The 25,826-nt window shown below is 45.3% G+C and overlaps 1 protein-coding gene across 3 annotated transcripts in view; it reads right to left on the bottom strand.

Moving 5' to 3' along the window:
• The window catches only part of zic6 (zic family member 6), an 89,867-nt gene extending 67,352 nt beyond the window's left edge, over positions 1-22,515 (bottom strand). Inside the window, exons 1-2 of one of the 3 annotated variants that reach the window (XR_006361433.1) lie at positions 22,301-22,515; positions 2,128-2,415 (exon numbers count right to left, since the gene is read on the bottom strand). The gene's annotated coding sequence lies outside the window, so the exon portion shown is untranslated. The remainder of the gene's footprint in view (positions 1-2,127; positions 2,416-22,300) is intronic. The other 2 variants (XM_044040359.1, XM_044040360.1) reach the window with 2 other exon arrangements.
• Positions 22,516-25,826: the final 3,311 nt, after the last annotated feature.

Raw genomic sequence — 25,826 nt, 5'->3', positions numbered from 1 at the left:
AGTATGTATGAGTACATCCAGTGTACATATTTAACATTCTTCTTGAAATGTGCTCATTATTTAACACTTTTAGTGTTTTAATACTTGCTTAAATAAACTCTTATCATCATGTAAATGTAGTTTGTTTGCGCACGGCTTAGTATACAGTACACAATCTTCAGGAAATGACTGCCTGTTCAGTGAGTCATTCCTTCTATTTCCAACATAAGTAGTTAGTGCAGGTGTGAGAATGCATAGAAGTAAAAACTGGGATATTTCCCACATGCACATCGATACACCCACACACATATGCCCTGCTCCGATCGCTTTGACAACTGTGTCATGTTGGCGCTATCTAAGAACTCGACAATATTGGGCTTTGGAAACCCTCAGAAGCAAGCGAGACGGGCAGCTCTCCTTCAGATCTTAAGCGGCTCTCTAATCGTTCCTCATCACAATTAAACCCAGCAGACAGCGGCCCCCAAACACTGGGTTACATCTTAAAAACTATATGAATGGTCCCCACACCCGATTGTCCCCCCCACCCCCCCAGACCCCATCGCCAATGTTCAACACTAACCAACCATCACACAGACCTACATTCATAGAGCGGTGCTACAATGGAAAACACTGCAGCAGGCCAGTGCAGCCCAGACAGACGGTTTCGTTTGCACTTTATCAGACCATACAAAACAGCAATGCCTCATTGAGCCACCATTTGCTGGTAGTTTCCTACAAGAAACAAAACAAAGAACGGGGCGGCCTGGTCTTCCTTTTAGCGCCAAAGCAGCAGAGCAAGGAGCACGCACACACATGGAGAGAGAGAGCGAGAGAGAGAGAGAGAGAGAGAGCAGCACAAAAACACACTCAATTACACATCTGTCATATCCTTTAGAGAACACGATGCTGAGCAGTTTGGCCTTAAAATTTCACATTACTCACCTGGAGCAAAGCAAACTCATAGAACAGACATAAAACTGAAATATTTAAGTTTTCACTTGAAACAATACGACTGTAAGTTACATTCCGGCATAGCTGCGGGAGCTCAGTGTTCTGCTACACGAGAACAATGGCGTGTTCTCATGACTGGGTCATGGACATGGCAGTGTTTAATAACCACTTGGGGATAACTTCTGTTGGGGCAATTGCTCTTCTCTCCCCACCCCCACGCCCCCATCTCAGTCCTTCTTTCCCTCTCGTTGTCTCCCACACTCTCCCTCTCTCGTTTTACTGCCACGATAACTCTTGAGTTAGCGAGTACGCCAGTGTGCATTGTGTGCGTGAGCCAGTCAAGGCTGAAGCTGCATTTGTGCATCTGTGTAGTCATGCGTGCGTGAGCCACGTTTGACTGAGTGTGCTGCTCGTGGGTGAGTGCTGCAGCAGCAGAGGGAGCCGAGGGAGAGAGAGGGAGAGAGAGAGAGAGAGAGAGGTCTGCGATGTGAGATGGGCTGACTTACAATCAGGCTATCAAACGCACAAGAAGCCGTGCACAGTTTAAGAGGCTTAACTGTGTCTGCGCGTGCTCACACAACACAGACAAAGCATCCTGGCAACTGCCGCAGTTATGTTTGGAATGAGAATGAGGGTAATGCGAGAGACTCAAACATGACACTATCATGTCTGAGGAGTAGATCTACACGACGAGCCATGTGAATAAACAAGTGTTTTGCTCAGTGCATACCTTAGCCCATATTCATTTGCACTGAAACTGAAATCAAAAGGCTTTGTAATTCTTAGCCATCATAGCCACACAGCCCCCACCAACAAAACACTCTGGACGAGTAGATTATATGGCCATGATGACTCTCGAGACGGAGGTGCAGATATGGTGATTGCTCCTTGTCTCCCATTTCCACCTTAACTCCACTCAGTACCCTCCAAATGGCAGCTGTTGGTCCTGGTACAGGGTGGGTGTGCGATATTTTGTCTGCCGGTGTGTCGATAAATAAATAATGACAGGGAAGGACCTTTGGGAAAGAACTAGGCTGCTAATCTGGCCTGCTTTAGGTCTTCCGTCCTAACCAGCAAGAGGGAAAAGAGGCCCGAGATGGCCGCTAATTGGAAGTGGCGAGGTGATCTAATGACACTGCGGGGATACTCTGGTTTGTCACAACGTGTAAAGTCCCCAACATTTCAAGGGTGGCTGACCTTAAGTAGGAGTTCATCAATGCACAGGCGAACGCAGACTACTCCGGACAGAGCAGGTCCCGGGGTAAATGAGGTTAAATGAGTGAGACTTCTCAGAAAGACTCTTACTTCTTCTTCTTCTTCTTCTTCTTAGCCGCCGACTTTGCACCGGCAACACCTCACAAAAAAAAACGTGACTGTCAGCTAAAGGAGACAGAGCAGCAGTCGGGCTCGTGATGCAGGTATCTTACCTCAGCCATAACACGACGGCAGACAGCGCCACATTCAGCACACAGCATGACAGAGAGCCTGTTGAGGAGAAAATAAAAGTGCATGAGCTCAGAGCATCAATCACAGTCAGAAAACAGGGAGCCAGTACGCAGTCAAGTTCCATAGTATCCTCTATTTTTTTCCAAATACTTTCATCATAGTTACTCACTTAAACGTGTGGGATTGGCCAGAGAGAGGAATGTCTGAGAACATGCCCACATTTACATCTCATTTCAAAAGTGAAAAGCATCAGACAAAAAGCACCTCTTTTGTTTAAACCTCTTTCATTTTTTTCTTCTTTTACTTCTCCTTTTTTTCTGCCTTGTCTTTGTTACTTACAGCGGTGCACACGAATGGCCGCCGTTTATGGTGCACATCGCTGACTTGTAAAGTTGTGATTTGCACGTGTGCACTAAAAAACAGCTCGATACACAATGAAATCACAAATGCGGAGGTCCTTAAAGTGTGACAGCGGTTCAAGAAGTAGTTGTTGGAGGTTTGTGCACAAAACAACTCTTTTGTTTTTTTAATACAGTCAACCTATACAGAAGAATAAATCACATTTCCGTGACATTATTTTTCCTACAGCCATCCATCGTCCTGTATGATCCCAGACCACCTTTGGTGCCTCTCTATGTGAAATCATTACCTTAAGCAACCAATTTACATTGTAAACACACATGCAAATCTTGTTTGCCATGCTGGAGGTCTGCAAGCATGGTGGTTGGTTTCAGGACTGAAGATGGAGATCGAGAGGGCCTCCCCAGACCTCCACAAAAACACAGAGCACCACTCAACCCAGCACCCACTGACTGCGTGCTGCCCCCTGGGGAGAGTGCCCACCTCCCGACCTCCTCAAACGGAGGGGGTCAAAGAGAATTTAACACAAGAGTCCCACATTCCTCCAAGGTGATAATTGCTGTAGCTGCTGGCAGGGGGCCATCAGGCACAGGGTAAACAATGGCTCCGTGTGCAGCACCCAGTCCCACCCCTGCTAAACAAAATGCATGGTTGTGACCTGGGTAAATTATGCCATCAAGCCCGGTGTGACAACTTGTTACCCATCACAGTGCGGTGTGTCTGTTTGGTGTGTGAGCACCCAGGTGTTTCAGTTAACTGTAACAAAACACTCAGTCAGGCAAACCACTTCACACGTACTCTCGGCTACAAGCTACAGGCAAAAGGCTAATTGCGTGAAAAAGGTGCTTAGCAAAGAGAGCTAAGCAGAGAAACAGCTACAAAACAAACAAAAAAAAAGAATCTGTGCAGTCTAATCACACCTTCTGTGTCGCTCTACAAACCTAGGAGCAGGTAAGGAGGGAGTGATGGATGGAGGCAGAGAAACAAGCGCTTCATCTTACACTCTTTGTTTCCAAACCCTGTTCTCTGTTGCATGGGGCCTCACTCTCACTGCAGCAGGGTCCACAGACCACCGGTCAAACTCAAGTCCTACATAAATCAACAAAAGCTTTAAAAAAAATACAAAATAAATACACTTTGTACCAAAAATGTAAAATAAAACAAAAATCTTGTTAAAAGATCAAATATGCAAAATTGCTTATTTTTCCTTGTGCAAAAACCATTAAAGTCATACTGTCGCACAGGGTAACACGTGACACCATTACACTGAATGTGTGCACTGTGGTTTTTACTGAGTTCCAAGAACACCACCCTGCTGCCATCAGTACTAATTTGAACACTAAATGTGTATTATATTAGCTGAAAATAGTCCCCAACTAATCACTTCCCCCCCGTGTTTGAAAGACATTTCATGAAAAGTTATCGCTCTTGTTTGATTTAGGACTTCACTGAGCTCTTTAGGGTTAATAAATAATGTCCATGATGATGTGAGATGAAGAACCCTCTCGAAAACCTGTGTTAAATATTAAGAAAACTAAACATGCCTGCACTGTTGTGCTGTGTGTTGTTAGTGGTGGTTAGTTTAGATAAGGGAAAGGCCTGGCAGTGCCATTATTTCCCGGTCTCTGCCCACATGTGGTCCCCCAGCCCCAGCCACACAGTAAGTCTTGGGAAGGTTATAAAAGCTGAGGGGGTGATTAAGAAGCAGGAATAATGGCCTCCACAAAACTAGGAATGCGCTTAACTGCTACAAACGGCTCCGGAATCGTTCAAAATCGAACTGCTGCCATTAATATTGGAAATGATTCCGCCGCTCTTGAGCAGTTTAAACGTGGTTTTCAAAAGGAACTCTTCCTGGGCCAGGATGCACTGTAGGTTTATGATTTATGTCGGAGAGTGACCCAGGAGGACATAGGCTGAGTATATCTAGCGCTATGACGACCTACCTATCAGTTCTGCATTGTTGGGAGTTTGGTGGATCCTCCTTAATCCGGGGATTATAAAAATCAAACATACACGCACCTTCACCTCTCCTCTCTTTCTCATGTGCGGACACACCAAGAAGCGTTCTAGAGGCAGAGAGAGAGTTACAGTTTGCTGTCGCTGCCTGCTAAACATGCCCAAACCCCAAACCCCATCACTTTCCTCATTACTGGAGCGTCATGGTTTTTTAGGGCTCTGTGCTTTATCTGGGATTTCACATTTCCCAGCCTGCCACTTGACATGGCTGCCCCAGCTGCCTGCAATCAAGTAGCACAGGGCAGCCGCGAGGCCGGCTGAGTCTTCAGGCAGCACCTTGATTTAAGAATTGCACATCACAACTGCTGGCCTCGCCAAGCTTTGGGTAATTACAGGCCACACATCCCACCGTGCCCCCCCCGGCCTTATTTCAACCCCACATCACACTGACCTGGCATAAATGGTGGTGGAGGGGAGGAAGGGGTGTGCGTGCAGAGAGATAGAGATGGTCACGGGTCGAGGGTGGATTACAGGGATATGGATCTGAGCTTTAAAAAGGCGTGAAGTGTGTGACAGAGTTGGGGAAAAAGAAGTGAGAATATGCTCCGCTAAGAATCCGCACTGTCTGCGTGTAGGTGGTCGCGTGCTTTTGTTTCGCGCACACACAATTGTGTGTACAAATGTGTCTATACAGTACACACATTCTGTGTGTGTGTGTGTGTGTGTGTGTGTGCCTAATTGAGAGGTAAGCAAAAAAAGTTGCCTTTAAAGTTGCCAATAAATATCCCGCCAGTAATGTTAAACACCTGCCCGTAAAGCCCAGAGGAATGCTAAATGAAACCAAGTTGCAGAGCCTGTCTCCTGTCTGGGGTCTCAAGTCAAGACAGCAGGATTTGTAATGGCTGTAACCAGGATTATTGAGTTCAAGCAGAACAGCCAGGAAGCAGGGGAAAAAAAAAACTTGACATGGTCGGTAACACTGCTTTTCCTCCGTCCAATCGCCAGCGCAATGACTAATGTGCGTCCCCTCGACAGTGCAGGATAGTTCCGTTTACAACTCAACTTAATTACACAGCTCAATCAGTTCTACAACTCCTCTCCAATGACTCAAAAAACATGTCAAATGACACAAAACTCATTTTTACCGCTGCTTTTACGGCCGAGTGATCAAAGCTGCTGTTGTGTAATTCTAGTGGACACAAACAAAAGGGTTTTCCCCCAGTGTTCTTTGTGTGAGCATGAGCTTGATAAAACAAGACAGTAGCCTACATTACAACAACTCATGCCCTCTGATCCTCTCACCTCTTTGTCACACGCCAATAAGCGCCTCATTCACATGCCCTCTTGGACACACATGCCTGAACACACACAAAAAATGAGAGGGCACACATGCGTGTGTGCATTCACATGAAACAGTGTCATGGCAGGAAGAGGCTCTCACTTTGGAGCCTCCAGGGGTGAACGAGAGTATCTGACCCCAGAAGTCAGAGACTCGGTCGTCTGGCCTCATCTCTGGTTTCGATTCCTCAAGCTCCTGACGCCTTCCTTCCCCGCTGCACCTGTCGAGTGCCAATAGACCTCTTGCTCAGACCCTTTCACCACAAAGAATATACGACCCCGCTGCCTTGGTTCTAGTCCGGCTAATTACTCCCGCACGCAAACCTGGCTTCGGTGCTTATCAGAGTGGAGAGAGACGGAGCAGTACAGCTCGCTCTGGTGACGCTTGGATCCTAACATTCTGATCTGGTTTGCGTTCCCACTGCAGAGTGCGTAGGCTGGATGCTGTTAGCCGTGACCGCTACGTAAATATCGTGAAGTTATACCAGTGAGACGCAGGAGCGTGACAAAGGTGTAACAAGGAAGGCCGTCCATGTTGTAGAAGAACAACACAAGCTTTGAATGAATCTGCCGTCACACGGAAGTAGTGATTCTCGGTCAGCCAATCAATGGCCTCCGGTGCGTTTAGCTCCACCCTTAAGGAGCTGGAAGATCTTGACTCTTCCAGAGATCTGACAGTTGAAACGCAGATAATTGCTCAACATACCAAACTGAACCGTGGTGTAAATGGGGCTAAAGCTGCTGTCGCCACCCTGAGACAGTGCTCAGCAGTCTGGCCTCTCTCTCTGGTGCCCCTCCGCTCCTCACCGCGGGCCAGATAAGGCTGACCGAGCACAAGCATTTATTTCCAGAGTCACAGGCTGTCCCATTCAACCCAGAGATTAAGTACTGCTGTCTACACGCAACCATGAATAATGAAGCTATCACTGCAGACAAGCAGGCAACAGCAGTGTGAGTTATACACACCAGTAATCCCACAGGCTGCTGCACACACGTGCCAAACATGTACAGTAGCAGCACCACTGTACATCGCGCTCATGCATTATTTCAACAACACAGAAAACGCAGATCCTTGCCGGGTTCGGAAATTCAGTAAAAGATCATCAACTTAGCTTTACAATCCTATTATCTTACAATGGGACAAGGGCGTGAAAAGCCACTTGGAACAGCTGCAAAGACGGGTTATATGTTAAGTGTCCTTGAAAGCTGATTCAAGTAACAGTATACGGTCTGCGCAGATATGTCCTGTATGTGGCAGTCAGACAGGAGTTAGCACTGACAGGCAGAGAAATGAAAGCACAGATGTAGAGTGAGACCATGACACAATACGTCGATCAATCATAAATATTCTGGCGGTTCATGTGTACGGAAATACGTAAGAATGTAACTGAATGTGTTGGCAACTCACTGTGTTTGTCCGTTTGTGAGCGGCATAACTCAAAAATGTAAGAACAACCTTTCAAGGAATATAGGTTACAGCCCCAGGAAGCAATGGTATGATTTTTGGGGTGATCCAAATATGGAAACTTTGCTCTCTCTGAGTACTTTCTCTCGTTTAAATAGTGGAGAAAATCAACAATAAGGAGAAAACATCTGCCAGTTTGCTATTGGCTGTGACACAACAGCAATAATTCAGTTATTAATTGAAGCTTCACAGGGCAATACAATAATAAGTGTTACTCGTGAAGCAAACAGTGACCTCTACGTCTCATGTCAGGTTAAGATCTGGACGTCTGAGTTGACACATAAGGTTTAATCTTTAATTATCCTTGCAGCTGAAGTGTATCAGTGTGTATTTATCAATATAATAACATGTATTACCTCCACCAAGGAGCTGTTGGGTTTGCCAGCTTTTGTCAGGCTGATTGTGAGGAACATGACGCAAAAACGCAGGAGGAGGATGTGGCTTAATTATGGCCCAAGGAAGAAATGATTGTTATTATATTTTGATTAATTGTCATACTCAGAATAACAATGTAGCATAGTCCTCTGTTTTGCCCTGTGTTGTTTACTTATATATGTTATTTAACTGTGATGTTGCATCATTAATCTTTCTTTAGGTTGTTGATTATTCTTGCCTTTATTGATATGTTTGTATTTGTTGAATGAATTCATTTACAGTAACGATATCAGAGGGCAAATTAAATTAAAAAATGCTTACACTTTTTAATGTCAATATCCAAATGACAATACCCTATTATTGTTATTTTAAAATAAACTTTTGGCTTTTGTTTACACTATTATAATACGACAAGCCCGTCCCTCAGACCGCCTGCACGCAGCAGTAGGCTGTACCTGACTTGGGGGGTGGATTATAGCAGACACCACGTGACTGCACCACTTTTCTGTCTGGACACACGACATGGTTCTGTCTCCCTGGTGAGAACCAAACACACGCACGCACTGAGCGGATAAAAACAAGACGTCATCCGTGCGTTGAGAAGTTACAGCTTACACCTCCAACTTGGTGAACTTCACCACAACAGCTTGTTTTGTTTTTTTTACTGGTGCCATCAATACAAACCAATGTCATCTGTCCAGTTCACTGATATAAAAAAAAAATGCGCAAAAAGCAAAGCAGACGAATCTCAGTCTCCTCCTGCACTTGCCATTCAAGCCATAAAAAACCAGAGGTGTTTGCACCGCACTTCTCTCATCATCTGTCTCCACTGCACCGACACCACCAGTAAGTCTTATCGCCTTAACTCAGCGCTGCGTCACCGGCTTCAGAGAGAGCGACAGGGGGCGGGGGTATGGCACTATATCTGAACTTGCATGAATGAAAGCATTCCGTCAGCAGCAGCAGCAGCAGCAGACTCACTCAGCCTCCAGTGCGTGTGTCTGCCTGTCTTGCCGGCGTGTGTGTGGCTGGCGCTCTCCTGCATCCTTCAGTGAGCATCACGTTGGAGCCAGTGCGCGGCATCTTCCTGGACAAACACCGGTCCTGGTCAATCCCAGACAGCCCACGTCCTGCGACATCTTTTTTGGACCCGTTGATGTCACTTCCTGCTTGGGTAATAAATGAGCCCTGGCATGTCGGGGGTGGGGGTTCGGGGAGCGTGGGAGACGTCGTGGTGGGGGTGGTTCCGAGGTCATGCGGCAGGCGAGGTTCACAAGGTCATCATCATGATGCAGCCAATTCCCAGACGCACAGGAGAAAGAAGAGGACAAAAAAAAATGACAGCCATCATCCCATCTGAATCATTCCAACTGTGCACTACTTTTATATAACCAGTCACATCCACATCATCATACCCCCTGTGATGCGCCGCCGAGTATCATTTCCTGGTAGCTGTGCGCATTTATGGCCACAATTATGCAATGCTGAGGGAGGCGTCATCACTTTTTGACAAATACTATGCATGGAAATATTACCAAGTACACACAACTCACTGACAGCTGCAGTACCTCACAGCGTGCTGGAACACCTGTTGATAGTACAGTAACTTTTTGGTGATTCTTGTTGTTGTTGTTGATGATGAGATTATTCCGCCTCTGTTTTGGTCTGTGATGATGTAACAATGCTGCCTCCTGTCATCTGAACACAGGCTCTGTCAGACTGGAGGGAGCGTTTGTGCATATACAGCAGCAGCACAGTTGTGGAGGGACAGGAAGAATCAAACTGCTGATCATTCAGTTCATTCAGTCTTATTACTTAATACAAATCACTTCCTGTGTACCACGGAAAAACACATCGTACCGTGGAGGTAATAGGCTTAAACAGCATTGTGTGATCTCATTTGACGATGGTGTGAATGTGAGGGAGATTTGTTTTTATTTAAAGGTTACGGACTATACGGTCTTAACCAAAGTCAAAACAGACGAGATTCCATGCATTTTCTATCCTTCACATGAGGGCTTGCTGCGCCAATCTCAGCTGACATAAGGCGATAGGCGTGGTCACACCCTGGACAGTTTGCCAGTCCGTCACAATAGAGACAAAAAATTTACCTAATACCCAAATGTGCATGTTTTTGGACTGTGGGAGGAAACTGGAGAAAACCCATGCACCCATGGGACAACATGCAAACTCCAGGCAGAAAGGCCCTTGTTTCTGGTCTTTTTGCAGCAAAGCAAAGTGCTAACCACAACACCTAAATTGTAAATTCAGTTCGCCAGTTCCTTTTCAGTGTAAAAGGAGCTTTTGTTATATTATTCACTGTTATGTTTTGATTTAAAGGCCATCGCTTCTATAAGAAATCTGTCTGTTGTTGAACGTAACTCTGATGAGTCACCATGAAGAATAGGAGAGGAGATTATTGGTTGTTCTTTTCTGGTGAGGATGAGTCTTAAACTTGATGTGATGATCTGGGTGGTGATGGGTGATGGAAGTCATTCTGAGAGTTGACACAGCCAGGAGCACTCGCCTCTCTCCTCACCCGGGTCTCTCCTCTTTACCTTTGAACCCAGACCCAGCAGCCCATCTCTGATCTACAGAGGGTCTCCTCTTACTGCCGTCCCCTCGCAGGCCCCAGTGATAGATGACCATCAGCATGCCAATACTCCACAATATTTCAATTTCCTGCCCAGGAAGAAGAATTTAAGAGGTTGACTGAAGTTCAGAGGCACAGTGTGGTGCCTCCAGCTCACAACTAGCCCCCAAGCCTTGTGCCAAAGACCAAACATTCAGTTGAGAACATTCCAGAAACCAGGTCCCCTCTATGTCAACAAAACAACCCCTATAGTCCTGCCTGACAGACAGCAACGCAGCGGACACTGACAGGAGACCCAACAGTCTTTGTCAGTGCAACATTACAAAGATAAAAGCCGCTTTATTCAAAAGTAGAGTAAGTATTCTCTCTGCAGGGTTAAGCTGATGTTGGCCACGGTTTGGGTCTGTTCTGCTACTCACTGCTGATATGAGAGGATTCCCTGCAGATACGGATAAATGCAATGTTTTTCAGGAAATTGTGAAAAAAACAACACTCAATTGTAAAATGTGTGTGTGTGTGCGTGTGTGTTCCAATCTCTTACTTTTTTTTGGACATCAAAATTCCCATTCCCAATATTTCCCAATATTTTCACACAATTGTACGTTGTAATTGTGTTTAAATAAAATCAACATCCATTGCTGAGCCTTAGCATTTTGTTACACTGTGATGGCAAACAGCTGCTCTATTATTAAATCTAAAATCCTCAGAAACACAATATTATGAGACAAATGCACGTGCTGTTTTAAAAGCACAATGCCATGTTTGACTTTTGATTGTTCTGTGAATTAGTTAGTTTATATTTATGAGCAACAGTGAATTATGCACAGTGTACGGGAGTGCTGAGTAAAGTCTACACATTTCCACTATGTGTAGGACCGCTCAGGTGCATGTGTGTGTGTGGTGTAGTATTTTTTATTCATTATTTTTTTAATATCACTCTCATGTGGCTGTGCTGTGACTGCCCACGATTAGTTGGATCATTCACAGATCTGTGGCAGGCCTGAGGAGAGGCTGTGAGGCGGGCACTGCGACCTAGTGGTGGAAGAGGGGTGTGTGTGTGCGTGTGTGTGTGTGTGTGTGTGTGTGTGCAGGGAGGAGTGCACTGCAAATAGACTCACAAACAGTCACTTGCTATCTTGTCTTTTTAAACACATGCACAATCAAACCCACATGCTTTGGTGATTCGCTGTACAGTAATTTATCTCCTCGCAACACATGCTCTTAAACTCAAACCCATGCATTTGATCAAACATCCTCAATACCCAACATAGTGTTCCAGCTTTAAAAATAACACATAATTCCCTACCAACCACCCACACGTGACTTGGAGCTCTTTAACCAGGTTTGTGTGCAATTGTAGCATCAGCTCCACCTCAAACACCCCTCCCTTCCCCCCAACTTCCGACCTCTCACAGCCAAAGCCCGCTCTTGAACCAAATGGCACTCGTGGCAACTTCAAAGTCAGGTGGTTTGAGACGAGCCAACCTCTTCAATGATGCATCCTTTTGCCTCCACCATGGCAAACTGGATCTCGCCTGACACCACTTTGTTTTTTGTTTTTTTTTAATCTATCACCTGACTAGCTTGACTAATAAGAACACAATTTGCCCCCAACTCCTCTCAAAACATTACAGATCCCCCCCCCATTCCCCCAGATGTGTTTAGCTGGGATTGGGAAGCAGGAGGCGGGGGTTAGATAAAAAGTAAGCTGGGGGGTGGGTGGAGCTGGTGACAAATTTTGGGAGAAAGAGAAGTCCGGCATACAAGTGAAGTCCCAAAAGCAGGGTTTAGCAGGGGCCCTGCTCTAACAGAGCCACGGACCATTTTTTTTCATGAAGGGGATTAATAATGAATTAAGGCACTCCCACCCTCCCACCCCTCTTCTAAAAAGATATTCATGCATGCTAATGCATCCATTATTTATAGAGTGTATAGAGGCTGGCTAGTGGTAGCCACATGCAAGTGGGAGGGATGTAAGGATGAAGTGAAGAGGTGGGGGTCTCCTTCCCCCTGAGTGAAGCTGCGAGGCTCTGGAAGCAACATCCGCCCATTGTGGCTGAACTGGAGCTGGGTGGGGAGGGTCTGGGGACTGGATGTGGACAAGTGGGAGGAGGTGGGGAGATGTGGGGGTGGGGGGCGGCGGTTCCTTGCTGCCAGACAGGCAGCTCGTGCACAGGGAGAGGGCCGCCAAGTGCTGTGGGGGGAGGGGTGGATTAAACAAATAAATACACGATAAGAAATAATCATGCCAGGGAGGGAGGGCGCAATGGAGACAAAGAGGCTAAGGGGGACGAGGCTGGGGTTAAGTTAAGACGGACAGGATTTACTGTCTGGATGGACAGTAAGTCCAAAAAAAGAAAAAAGAAAAATAATACTGAAGGCATGACAACTTTTTTAAACGTTCTCTTGGCTCGAGTGTCGGCTTTGATCGTTCAGACTGAAGCTTTCTTTTGGTCAGGATACTCAGGTCTGAAATCTGAAAGTGTAATCTGTGAACTGATTGATAGCACTTCATCATATCTGATTCTGATGTCACAGCCCAGTATCTACCAATAACTGTGTCAGTACCAAACTGTTATCAACACGTTTGTGCTGATGCGTCAACAAAAAATGCATCAACAGAGAAACAATCATGTTGCCATGAACAAGAAATGAACATCTCACAACATGACTCAGTCAAAATGCTGTTTTTCTTTACATGTTTACAGTCTCTGCTGAGTGAAGCTTTAATCTGACATATAGGCTTTTTTCTGATGAAGTGATTTTTGACTAGAATCAGAACAACGCTGAATCCTGGGTATCATACCGTCTCAGCGAGGTCTAGTGCATTATATATGAAGCAGTTATTTGCTGAGGCATTACAGGAGCTGAGGCAGTGGAGGGAAGAAAAATGTTGAAATTTGAAATGGAGGAAAACGGTGTGACAGATGGAGGGAAGACTGACAACGGGCTGGGCTCCTTTTTTATGTGCATAGCATGCCAGGTATGTGGCAATGCGGTGCAGACCAATTTAGGGTGAGGGGAGTGATAAGATAAAGCAAAAGAACAAGCTAGATGAGCTTTCTGCTCCACTGATCCCCATATTAGCATAGATACAGAGTCATCAACATGGCAGGGGCCTGGTGTTATGGAGGTGACACCAGGGCCGTGACACCCTGACTCATCTCCATAGATATCATCGGGGGCCACGCTGATAAATACAACATCAGGCTTATCTAATATGTCTGCAGTGCATGATTCTGTCAACAAGCAGCCAACTTCACTTTCAGCTTTTCTTGTAGATGATTTATTCCTAATCCTGATTTGGTTTCTCCCAAAGTTTAGCATTACAATATCTGTCAGGGATTGTTTGAAAATGGAAAACATCGATAAAACTGGAAAAGCTAGAGTTCAACGTTCACATCCACATGTGCTGGAGATCGAGTGATATCTGGGCTAAGAGTTTATCAGCGGGGCTTTGCAAAACATGTTTCAATGGGATTTCCTATTTCTAAGTGTTGGCCTGCGTTATAAATCCCCTATAATTCACTTACCGAATACTGTGAACGGATCAAATATTGTTACATGAACTACGTGCGCCATGAACAATGCACGTAAGAGACAGACGCCCATTAATGGCAGACGTGCAACATGTTTCTCAACATGTAACAAGTAGCACCGGAGGCAAGACCTCCCAGAAGGGACAATCTGCATTGTGCAAACATTGCAATGTCTGTTCCCGCAACAAACACAAGGTGAGGCACTTAAGTGGGTTTTTTTTTTTTAATAACAAAACCTCAACCGCACACAGGAAAATCCATAAACATTGGAATGATGTCAAAACAACATTGTGGGGTTTGATGGTTTTAATTTTCCACTGCTCAAACTAAAAATGGCTCCGGCAAACATTTCCTGCACCCCCGCCGGTTTTTATGACAAATACAACAGCAGTTTAATTATACATGCGACCACCGCCATAAAAGCAGAACCATTAGCTCCCATCTTGTTAACACAGTGGACCTGCATGCGTTGAAAGTGCTAGAGTCGCATTTTAAAATATTTTCGCTAAGCGCCTGTCTGCTGCGGCAGATTGGCACCATTTAGAGCAGATGTGAAAATGAACGTGGCAGTGCACACGACGCTTGACTTCAAATGAACAGAAAAGCACCCAGGATCTGTTCTTAAAGTTCTAGAAATACAATACATAGCTACATCGAAATGACAACACACTCATCTAAACGAGCGATTCAGCGCCTTCTTCGAAGTAATCTGCATCAGCGTGTGCCGGTGTAAAGACAAAACGATTCTCTCCTCTGTGGGTGTTTGGTTTCAGAAAGCACTAACAAGAAACAATAATGATAAAAAAAGGTGAAGCTCTACTCGCATCGGCACGGCACGACACAGTTTAGGTTGCATCTCCTCTACAAAAAAGTAGTCCCTACTCAACGTGGGCGGAGTCATCACTGCACGGCTGCATGAAACTGCGGTGACTAGTGACCTTTTGGTAGTCGTTGGAGATTAACCCACACTCTTTTAGGATTGTTAAGTAGTTTTAACTGATCTACAGTTCGGCACTGTTCGAATGTGTGAATGAGATTGTACCTTAGTACCTACGCTTTTGGAACCTGGCCGGAGCAGGTACTAAAAATAGTACCTGGTACCAGACACTATGCTAGTGGAAATGCTACTTACACTGTGCTGTGGCGAGGTGATGGAAGTATGTGTTAGTTGACAGCTAACAGTCAATTGTTGGCCAATAAGAACCAATCAAGAAGTGAATGTGGGTTACTGTGTCATTTGTTTTCCAAAGGTTTCCATTGTTTGACTAAAATGCATCCCCCTTTCCAAAATAAAACATTGGCTAATGTGTGCATGTTTAAATGAAAACTGAGTGGTGTGAATGAAGCCGTAATCAAATATCATATTATAGAAACAGACTTGTCCGCGAGAGAGAAAAAAGACCATCACCGGGGACACAAATACTTTCTGCAGCTGCATGGACGCAGAGCGAAAGGACTCCTGTTGTCCATGATCTGCTGCGGTGTGTCCAAGGAGAACGCATTGGAGTCTCAAAATAAGAGTGAACTTCCAACCTCTTCCTGAAGAGGCTTTGGTTAAGTTTCAAAGGCTTCCTGGTTTTACGTTACTAGCCAAACATTCCCCAGCTGTACACAAAGTGGCCACTCTCGCGGAAACCCTACGGAGGCAGAGGGAGATCAGACGGACACCCCTCGACGTAACTAAACATCCTAGTTAAAAGCAAAGTGAGCGGAGGGGGGGGACCATTGATGTTATTGCTTGTTTAAACCAGGTCAGTGTTCACTCATGGCAAGTGTCATAGTACAGGCTGTAATATCATATGCGTAGGCGATGTTCCGAGGCTTCCACGATTCAAAGAGTGCCACTATCTGAATATTTCCATCTCCGTCTTGATAGAAAGTGTCAATCTCTTGAGTGATATCAAGTAAAAACCCACAAACACCCCCGTAAAGGCAATCCCATCAAGTAGCATTCACTCAGAGATGTATAGCCCTATGTTAAGCAAATGGGCAGAGAAATGGTGACCCACTGAATCCATTATTTCTCCTCCCACATCCATTGTCTTAAAGCCTGCCTTATGTACCGAAAGTGTCTTTAAAGGCAAAAGACCTCTCTGCCTTGGAATGAGCTAACTTAATTATCATAGCAACTGGCAGTGCTCTTTAACATGTCAATGGTACTTGGCCTGCATGCATAATTTTGCTGTGTTATTGTGTTGGCCTCTGTGTTTCTCGCTGACAAAAAACCCCAAACCACAGGCACGAGGGCCTATTGTCATGGGCGCATCCATCTGGATCAAGGCCATTAGAGGATATTTGCACTTCCTCTGTGGCTCTTTTTGACATGCAGCAGAGGGAGCAGGCATCGCCCACCGATGTAGGGCCAATTGAGGTGCAGATTGACCAGAGGGACAGTGAAGAAGGGCGGTCAACAGGGCAGTGCTGTCAAACCCAGTGATGGACACCCACGTGGGGGGGCTGGTGGCTCGCCTGCATTTTTTGTGGTGCTATAGCAGCTGATGGGACATGACGAGGCAGGCAGCCCTGGTTTCATTCTTTTGTCCCTTGGGATGTTGGAGGGTGTATCAGAATGTCAGCGGCTCTTAGCTACAGCACACTTCTGGTGTCAACTGCCCATGATATACAGCTGCTCCCCGCCTGCCCACACATACATCGCCAGGTCACAGTGGTGACCATAAAGGTACTCCTTGCCTTAGACGGAGCAGAAGCACGTCGTTTCCTGTTGGTCTTTATGTTCGATAGCAAGTAACTATAGATAGAAACTTCACACTTGCATGAGACTTAGAGCACGAGCACAAATGTGTCCACTTAGACAGATGCTGATAAAGAGCACAGATGGAGCTGATGTGGTTAACGTGGCAGCATTTACGCATGAGACTCATCGTATGACTTATCAAGTAGAAGCAAATCCACTCCAACACGTAAACACATCAGCTGTCAATCCATTCCTCCCCGCGTGTAACGTATACGCTTGCCGCAGCACACGCCGCGTCCCTGAGCTGTGTTGGAATGTTGACAGCACAGAGATACGGATCTTGATTTGATTCGGGCGCTGAGCTCTGGAGCCAGTGTTCGGGCGCGTGTGCGACGGAGACTGTTGCAAAGGAGGTGAGGTGGAGAGGAAGGGGCCGAGTGTGATGGCGGGGTTTACCTGTGGCCCTGGCTCCAACTGGGAGTAATTTGGAACAGACTGCTCCCAATGTGTTCATTAGGTTGTGATTGGGCTGAGCGCAGGTGGGGAGGGCCTGCCCAGGCTGACACTGAATAGTCCTGATTGTGCCCAGCATAAAACGCCATCTGTTTCAATGAGGGCATGCAGCAGAGAAAGAGGGAGAGCGAGGCAGGAGGAAGGAGGAGGGAGCTACCGGTGAAAAGTCACGTTTTATGACGTCTGGACAATTTTGTGTACTAACAAGGGTCGGTGACATTTCACGCCCGTGCTTTCTTCATTTCACAAGTATAGGATCATAAAAAAATGAAAACAGTCAGTCCATTCTATTTTAAAAGAAAATGTAAAAAAAAGTACGTTGAAGTCCATAAAATAAATGAGCGATTGTGAAAATGATTGAATTAAACCACAAATGTCATCTGTTCTTCATATTTCCAGACTAAATGGCAGTTCTTCAGCCTCGCTGTGGCGTGCCACTGTGAGCAGACAGCTGAGCGACAAGGGATTGGAGATGGGACATTTATGGGCTGTCTGCATTAAAGCTGGGCTGTTTTTGGTTAATCCGGCGCTCACACTAAAGTGTTAAGGTGTTTACACACACATTTACACTGCACAGGCAACATTACCTAAACTCACATTCATGGGTCGAGTACGGGTTGAAATACAGAAGACAAGAATGTCTTTTTACTCTCTTTGGGCTCTCTTCTGTCTCTTTTTTTCTTCCCTGCAAGACCCTGGGAAGAAAAAAAGAAGGGCAGAAGAGAAGAAGGCCACTGTTTGCCGCTCGACTTTTGAAGCGTCTTTATCGGGCTTGGCAGCGTGGTCCTGCGTGTCCAAGCCTCGTCGTGCTTTTCATCCTTTGTGCTGTCCAAGGTGTGTCCAATGCACTAGCGCTTTGTGAGGGGAGGGAGACGACACATCACATTCTGTCTTCTGTCCTGAGTTGGGGGATGGGGGTAATGGGGGAGCTGTACAACAGCAGGGGACAACAAAAAAAGAAGAAAAAAAAGCAAACTTATAGAAGGCTGTGGGTCTTCAAAGCTGCGACGCACAAAGGCTTATAAAGCATTACTTCATGCAGAGTTGTGCCAGATGTAATTCCGGGGTTCCTGGAGATAGTGAATCACATGCAATGCCATAGCTCCACCCCTGACACTATGAAAGGGCTGTGGCTAAAAAGCTTCAGCTGCAAAAGGGGGATGAGCAGAGAAGTTGGCATCACTTTGATGCACAAACAGCAAGTGAGCTCATAAGTTATCTTAAAAGTCCTCGTATTGATTTTCCACTCGCAGGAAGCATAATTGTACGTATTGGAGCATGATAGACGCAGGTGGAGTGTCTGTAGAGTGATTCCCCTCCCCTTTTTTATTCTGCTACCCACTTTCAAGCCTGTGCATCGCTTTCTATTTTGATTGATTGTTAATAAACCCAGGGGCTGGCAGTGCAAGCACATGGCGAGTATAGGTAGGCTGTATGTTTCGCGATCATCTCGACGAGTCCTCATCTGCTTCCCGCGGCCTCCTGCTGAGCCGGGACAGATGCTGAGTGTGCATTGTTAAATATGTTCTCGGGCACAAAGGCTGCCACTGTCAGGTACATTTGTGTGTGTGCGCATGTGTGTTTTTGGCTCGCTGACAGAGAAAGGTGATGGTTGTGGAGGAAAAGGGTGGTCCCATCACTTTAAGCCTGCAGATGGGGTTCCCACAGGAGGGACACGCCCCGGTGTTTTCTGAGACAGAGGCGAAGACAAACATGGCGGCAGATCTCTGCATCTTAAAGGCTCGGCAGATACAAAGCCAGGGAACGGCGACTTCTTGTGTCATGTCTGAAGGCCGCCCGCCAGAGAAATGGAAACGAGGGCGTTTGTATTCACGAGGTCAAGGCTTAGATGTCTCGCACAAAAGATTTTCCTTTGGCAAGGCTTCATTTTAAATGTAACAGAGGAAATCAAAATCACTTGGAGCTTCATCAAGGTGACATAGTGTGAGCACGATAGCATATAAATGTAGCTCAGTGGCTCTCATCTCTGTCAGGCGGGTTTACTCAGGGACCAGTGTTTGTTTTGCACACGTACTTCTTCAAAATCTGAGTTTGCTTTATATCATTTCTGCGGGAAAATGACCCGCGTTAGTTCTATATGCCCGGAATTACAGTGGCTATTCATAGGCGAATTAAATCTTGCCCATGATTAGAGAGGAAATGAAGGATCTCGTGTATATCCAAGTGATATTAAATTACACCTGGCAGAGCAGGAGGGCTAAAGCCTCACCCAGCGCGCCTTTGCATATCATGCATATCAAGTCACTAGACTTGCTTGAAATAATTCAGCCACGGATTATTGGACCACAGTAATTATGTGTGATGTAGGAGCCGCAATTAGCATGCAAAGCGAACATAGATTAAATGCATTTGCAGTAGCAGGCAGCGTCTAAACATGTCACCTTTTCTTATCTCACAATGGCTGACATTCAAGCAAATGGCAGCAAATTAAAATAGCATAGGCAGGATATTTTTTTTTTTTTGCCATTATTGATCAATAATTCCATAACGACCTTTCAACATAATGCAGACCTGTGACAGGAGACACTTTTTACAGAGCGCTTCAAGTCCCCTCTACGGAAAGATTGGTAATCTAGGATTAAAAATGCCTTCCTGCGCTGCAAAGAAACACGTAATGTAAGGTAATACGTGTTAATATTGGTGTCGCAATGACACCAATGGAGATTGCCTCAGGTCGTCTGTTGCGTATGACATAAGTACAGCTGTCCGTGCTTATCTGACGAGAAGAAGTTAGTGTTGTAAAGACCCGCCCCCTTCTGTCAATCTAAGCCACTGTCCCAACGTTCTACAGAACTAAAGATTAGGACTTTATTCCTATAACTCTCTTTTTTTGCCTGTCAGACTTCTTGGCTAAAAATGTGATGTGTTTTTTTAGAGCCCTGAAAAGATTAAATATGCCCTCAGAGGCTGCATGGGCCAATTTAACTATTAAGTGGCAACCTTTCATTTTATATTTCAATAACTCCAGTAACTTGTTTTTATTGCATCCTGAACAAGACTGAGAGTCTGGTCTGACATGTGTTTTCACTTGGTCCTCTGTCCTCCCCTTATCGTGCTGTCATATTAAGAGTAATGCACTTTTTAATACTGTAAATGTGATAATGGCGAGGTGGGTGTAGTTTTGTTTTTTTGTTTTTTTTAATCATGTCGGGTTATACAGAAAAAGAAGGGGTTCATTTTCCTGTGTGTGTCTAAGAAAATATTTGAATGACCTGTTGATGAAACTAAACGACCATCTCCTACTGCTCCAAGTTTAATATAACATGTAAATAAACAGAGACACATACATGTGTCATCATCCGTGGACACGCGTGTGCAGCAGCCGCCAATCGGAAACTTGTCACTGTATGTCCAAATAAAACTTTTGGATTAGCTGCAGACACATCACTCACAGGTCACAGAACAAAGCATGAGGGCCAGCGAGCAAGTGTCAGAGGTCACAGTATCCCAAGGGTACCTTGAGTCTCATCCCAAAACCTCTAACATTGTTCAAAGCCCTCCTGCAGCCCAGGCCCTCATCAGTGAGTGCCCCCACTGGCCCCCTGCATACATACACTAGCCCACACTCTTCTCTGCTGGGTGAAGGTGGAGCTTGAGAGCATCACCTGGAGCCCTGAGTACGTGACAACCAGGCTCGCTCTGTCCAAAACCAACCCGAGACTCAGTAGGGGGGGCAATAATGATGCTGAGGAGGCAGAAACGCATACAGGGGGCAGTTTTCATTTTCCTCATATTTCACAAAGGCTTTTTCTCACATTCCTGTTGAACTCAAGCTCAGCAGCTCGTGAGTGTTTCAGCCCAGGAGAGATAATTACTCAGAGCCCTCGCGGCCCCTGTTAGCCTGGGTTCATGTACACGTTCGCTCAAATTGATTATGACGTGTTTATTTAAACACAGCCACGGTTAGAGCGTCTCAGTCTCAGTGTGAGGACGTGATGTTTACAACCTTCGACGACAAGCGAAAGCCTCGCCACCAGCATCTCAGGAAAAATTGCCCATTGGGCCCCAATAAAGTGATGTGGTTAAAGCCAGCGATGCAGCAAATCGACATGCAAACATCCTCTTGCCCACTCAATCAGCCATCAACAGAAATGTCTGCTTTTCTACCAGTGCAGGCAGTTTTCACCCCGCCTGCCGAGCCCCCCGTACACCTGACACACTGCACGAGACTCCATGACCAACTACGTTACAGGCAAGGGGCTGAAATTAAGATGATCAGTGTCTCTGCAGATTACACTTTATCCCAGATGAAGGGTTGAAATAGACCGAATGCAGTTCAGTCAAACTAGCTTAACGAGTGAGAATTAAGATGTTGTAGTGTGGGATGAGGCAGTTATGCATACATAACATGTTGAGGCTGGGACCCCCTACTGGGGAGAGGCACGACAAAGCCTCTCTAACAGCAATACCTCTGGGACAGCTAATGATTAATTAGCTTGTGTCATTAAGTGAGGCAAATGTCACCCAAGCTTCCTGGGGAAGCTGTCACACCATGTGTAGGCTACTCACAAGTTCTCCCCTCAGGTGCTGGTGAAGGCTGGGACAGCAGGGGGAGCAGAGCACTGTTATTAGTCAAATTCTGACATCTAGTGGTCAGATTTGAAACAGCAGTCTGCAGCTGTTGCAGTTCAAGCCAGACAAAAAAAAAACCTCTGTTTCAGAACCTGTTGATGGAGTTGTGTTTTTCTGGAGCAAAGAATCTTTAACATATAGGGTGAAAAAACATCTGCAACCAACTAAATGCATGGCATTTTTAATAAAAGGGCATACGACAAAAACATTCTGCGTTGAGATTATTCCTTGCTCTCTGGTCCCTCATCGCTAAATAAGATGAGGTGACCTCTGACCTATCAGTGTCACCTCATTGACAATGGCACTGAGACGCATGAGGTGTTGTTCAGCTGTGCCACTCAACACTGACATGGTTTATTCCTTCATTTATCGCAAACCTGGCATCACCATAACATTTTAGATGACGTTTGTGTGCTTTCATGTTGTAAAAAGAAAAAAAGAACAGAATACAACGCAGAATCATTTCTAACAAAAACAAATGAAGATTTTCTTACCAAAGATGTGCGATGCAGGCTGGAGTTGGCGGCGTTCTTGAACTGTGTTCGAACTAATCCTGACACCGCAGAACTGAGTCACTCGTGTTAAATGCAATTTTCTCCTCAAGCTATAGCGCTCGCTTCTCACCGTTCACGTGCTCACACTTTCCTCTCGCTCTCTCTCTCTCTCTCTCTCTCTCACACAGGAGTCTCAGCACTGAATCCTGGCCTGCTACGAGACCAGACCAACAAGAAGTGAGAAGGCCTCTCGCTTTACCAGGGAGTGGCACCACAATGTGGAGAGACTTAACCCACGTGCACGCACTGCACACACACACACACACACACACACACGCACACACACGCACACTCCTTGTCTGTTGATTCTGGTTCACAAGTGCACATACACACAATCTGCCTCACCCTTACATAGACATACGCGTACAAAAGCACACCTGTCAGGGCCTTTCCACTGCGTGAGCAAAAGCAAAGAAGTCTGGCCCCCCCTCTGTCTCTCTGTATGTGGTATCCCATGTCTGTTATATTAAAGCAAACCCATTCAGTTCCCACTTTCTCATCTGAAATAATGGCATAAGCAATTTTCACATTTAGGCAATCAAGGACCCATGCCGGTTTCTCCCTCACTCTTTCTTCCTCTCTGTCCGTATGTCTCTCTCTCTTTATAATGAATTGAATCGGATCCGGGGCCCCCGCGGCTGTGGTCTTAATCTGCCTTTGAAGATTTCCACAATGTCCAGATAAAATAAATAAAAATTAAATCCAAACCCCGTACAACAGCTGTGTACCGCTTCGCCCAAACGCACCACTAAGTAAGACACCTATTCACATGTGCGTATACATTTACTCACATCTACAAGTGTGTGTGTGTGTGTGTGATTTCGGTTATTTACCTCCAGCAAAGGGGCCCCGGGGCCCTGCCAGGAGCCTCGCGATTGTGCCAGTCCACTGGTGTGTGACGCTCATTTGTAGGGGGGGGGAACCTGTCAAATAGAATGATTGAATGTAAGTGCACTTTGGTCCAGAGTGCGCCCTCTTTGCCACTTTGCACCATAACATGTCTTGTCCTAAAATAATTAGAGTGAGGCCTTGGGTGGTGGAGTGGCCACATCCTCAATGGTCAAAAGAAGGAACGGTCTGCTCTTTGAATGGAAGCCTCCCCATCTTAAAAAACACTCTATTTCTTTACACTTGAGGTTTGTTGTCTTTTGTGACTATTATCCCCATTCACCCGTTGCTTTCATGCAGCTGTGCCCCTCTTAAAAAAAGTCTTTGTGCCACCACCATGAATACAGGGAATGTGTCCGTGGCAGGTAGCCCTTATTGCAAGTTAATCTCCTGAAAGAGCCTCATACAAGTACTTTTAAATTCTCACAGAGGGCTCATCATCAATTGAGTACTTCTCCCCCGCTTTGTGGGACTGATGAGTGCGGTGCGCGGCCGGTGACAATGGCTGCAAAATGTAGCAAAGTAATCACCTTCTGAGGAAAATACACTAGTAATTACTTGTAAACTGTTTGGGCTCCAGAGACAAATGCTATTGTGCAAGGAAGTGAAAGGCTCTCTTTAGAGAGCAGTGCCCCGAACCTGTTTGTTTGCTTACACAGATTTCTCTTTGCAGCTGACCACTACATCCATGCTTTTTGTGTGTGTGTGTGTGTGTGTGTCCACGTATGTCCTCTACTCTGTGTGTCCTCATGCGTCTATTCCTGGAATCCTAACAGGTGGAAGGATGTGTAAGATATTCAAACAAACATACACTTTGTTGTGTTTACACGGCACAGACCACAGTGTTAAGAGGAGCCTCTCCATTTCCACTAAAACATAAAATGTCTATGATGTTCCGGCCATTCCAATAAATGTGTTAATTAAGCACATTCCTGCATTCATCCATTCATCCTCCACTGGCCTCTTCATAACAATGACAGAGGAACGATTATTCCCCGAGCTGCACTGATGAGATAATGGTGTTTAGGTTCTTGTTTTTACCTTTTCTCTCATTATGTGTGCAGCAGCGCCGGAGGAGAACAAAGCAACATAGACAAAATGAGCGAAAGCTATTGCCCAAGTCTTCAGAATGACAATAATAATTTGGATCCTGAGTGACTTTATAATTTATTTCCATGAGCGCTACAGTAAAAACATTTAACTTCAGAGGTCTGGAGCTGACAGATTAGAAAAGCAGCTTGAATAAATTCCTGTTTCCACAATGATAGTGGAAATTACCTTTAGAGATGAAGGTGCATGTGGTACAGGGGATTTTTTAAAGAATTCAGTGTGTATACATTATAGCAACACATCATTGCATATGTTTCTATACCTATGTATGTAAGGTGTGGTGATACTGAACATTTGCCGAGGTTTGCTGTTGACTTTCATATAACATGCTTGACCTTTGTAGTATGAGTAAGTCATGGAAGACTGCGCCGCCAACAACGCTGATGATCAAACAACACATTTACTGCAACGCACTAATGAGAATTGAAATTCATCCGGCTGATAAACTTTGTGTTACTTTCTCTTTGGAGTCTTAACAACAACGAGAACATTGTCTCTAAAGTCACAACACCTTCATATAACACCCTCAATATCAAACATCAAGCACTCCAAACATCACAGAGAGCTTTGTCAGCCAAGTGGCGAGCCTTTGATTGTTTCCCTCGTGAATTGCGTTCGCTTTCAACATCACAGAGATAAAACGAAAAAAGGGGATTATCAATAAATTTAAACAAGACGTTGATTTAAGGAAAAACAGCCGATCTCGGGAGAGGAGCTTTTGTTTCACTGTTGGAAGTAGACTCACAAAACCAAATTGCACCGTGACACATTTTTATCAGCAATGACATGGCTGTTTGCCACCTGGAAAAAGAAATATGGACTATTTACGTAGACAGGTTGATTTCAGGCTAACTGTCTGAGGTGTTTTGAAGAGGCCACGGGGAAAATATGTAAACATTAAGGTCTCTCACACAAAATAAACACTATTCAAGAAATATATTTACAAAAAGCTTCTGGGGGAAAAAAAAAAAAGGATGTGAGCTAAGCTGTGTGGATCACAGCAACAATGGCTGTTACTCATGCATGGTAATACAGTTAAGTCCCCCTCATACCTGCAATAATGCTGATTTACCTGGATATGCAGCAGTGGTTTTACTGACTGTCTCGTTTCAACAGCTGCACTGCAGAGATACACGGGCAGAGCGACAAAGACACTCAGCGTTTGTGCTTTGAATAATGAGAATTCCCCACGTCCTGTTTCTTCACTAATCCTCAACTTGTCCTGAACAAAAACCCCTCTAAAGGTGGTTGGGTCTAACTTTGGCCAGCAGAGGGCAGAAGACCTCCAAACATTCCCAAACCAGTGGAAAGAGACTGCACATCTGGTTACATGCATCATCAATAATCTAAGCATTGACAATAACTTTACGGGTTAATGTTCAGTTTGTAGGTGAACGGTGTACTTGTTTCTAACAATTAATTAATTAATTATATATTTATTAAATTTGTGAATCCACCTGTACATATT

This window comes from Solea senegalensis, linkage group LG12 (genome assembly GCF_019176455.1).
Source record: "Solea senegalensis isolate Sse05_10M linkage group LG12, IFAPA_SoseM_1, whole genome shotgun sequence".
Classification (NCBI taxonomy): Eukaryota; Metazoa; Chordata; class Actinopteri; order Pleuronectiformes; family Soleidae; genus Solea; species Solea senegalensis.
Note: the sequence above shows the minus strand (reverse complement) of the source record. Positions and strands in the feature narration are given on the sequence as shown.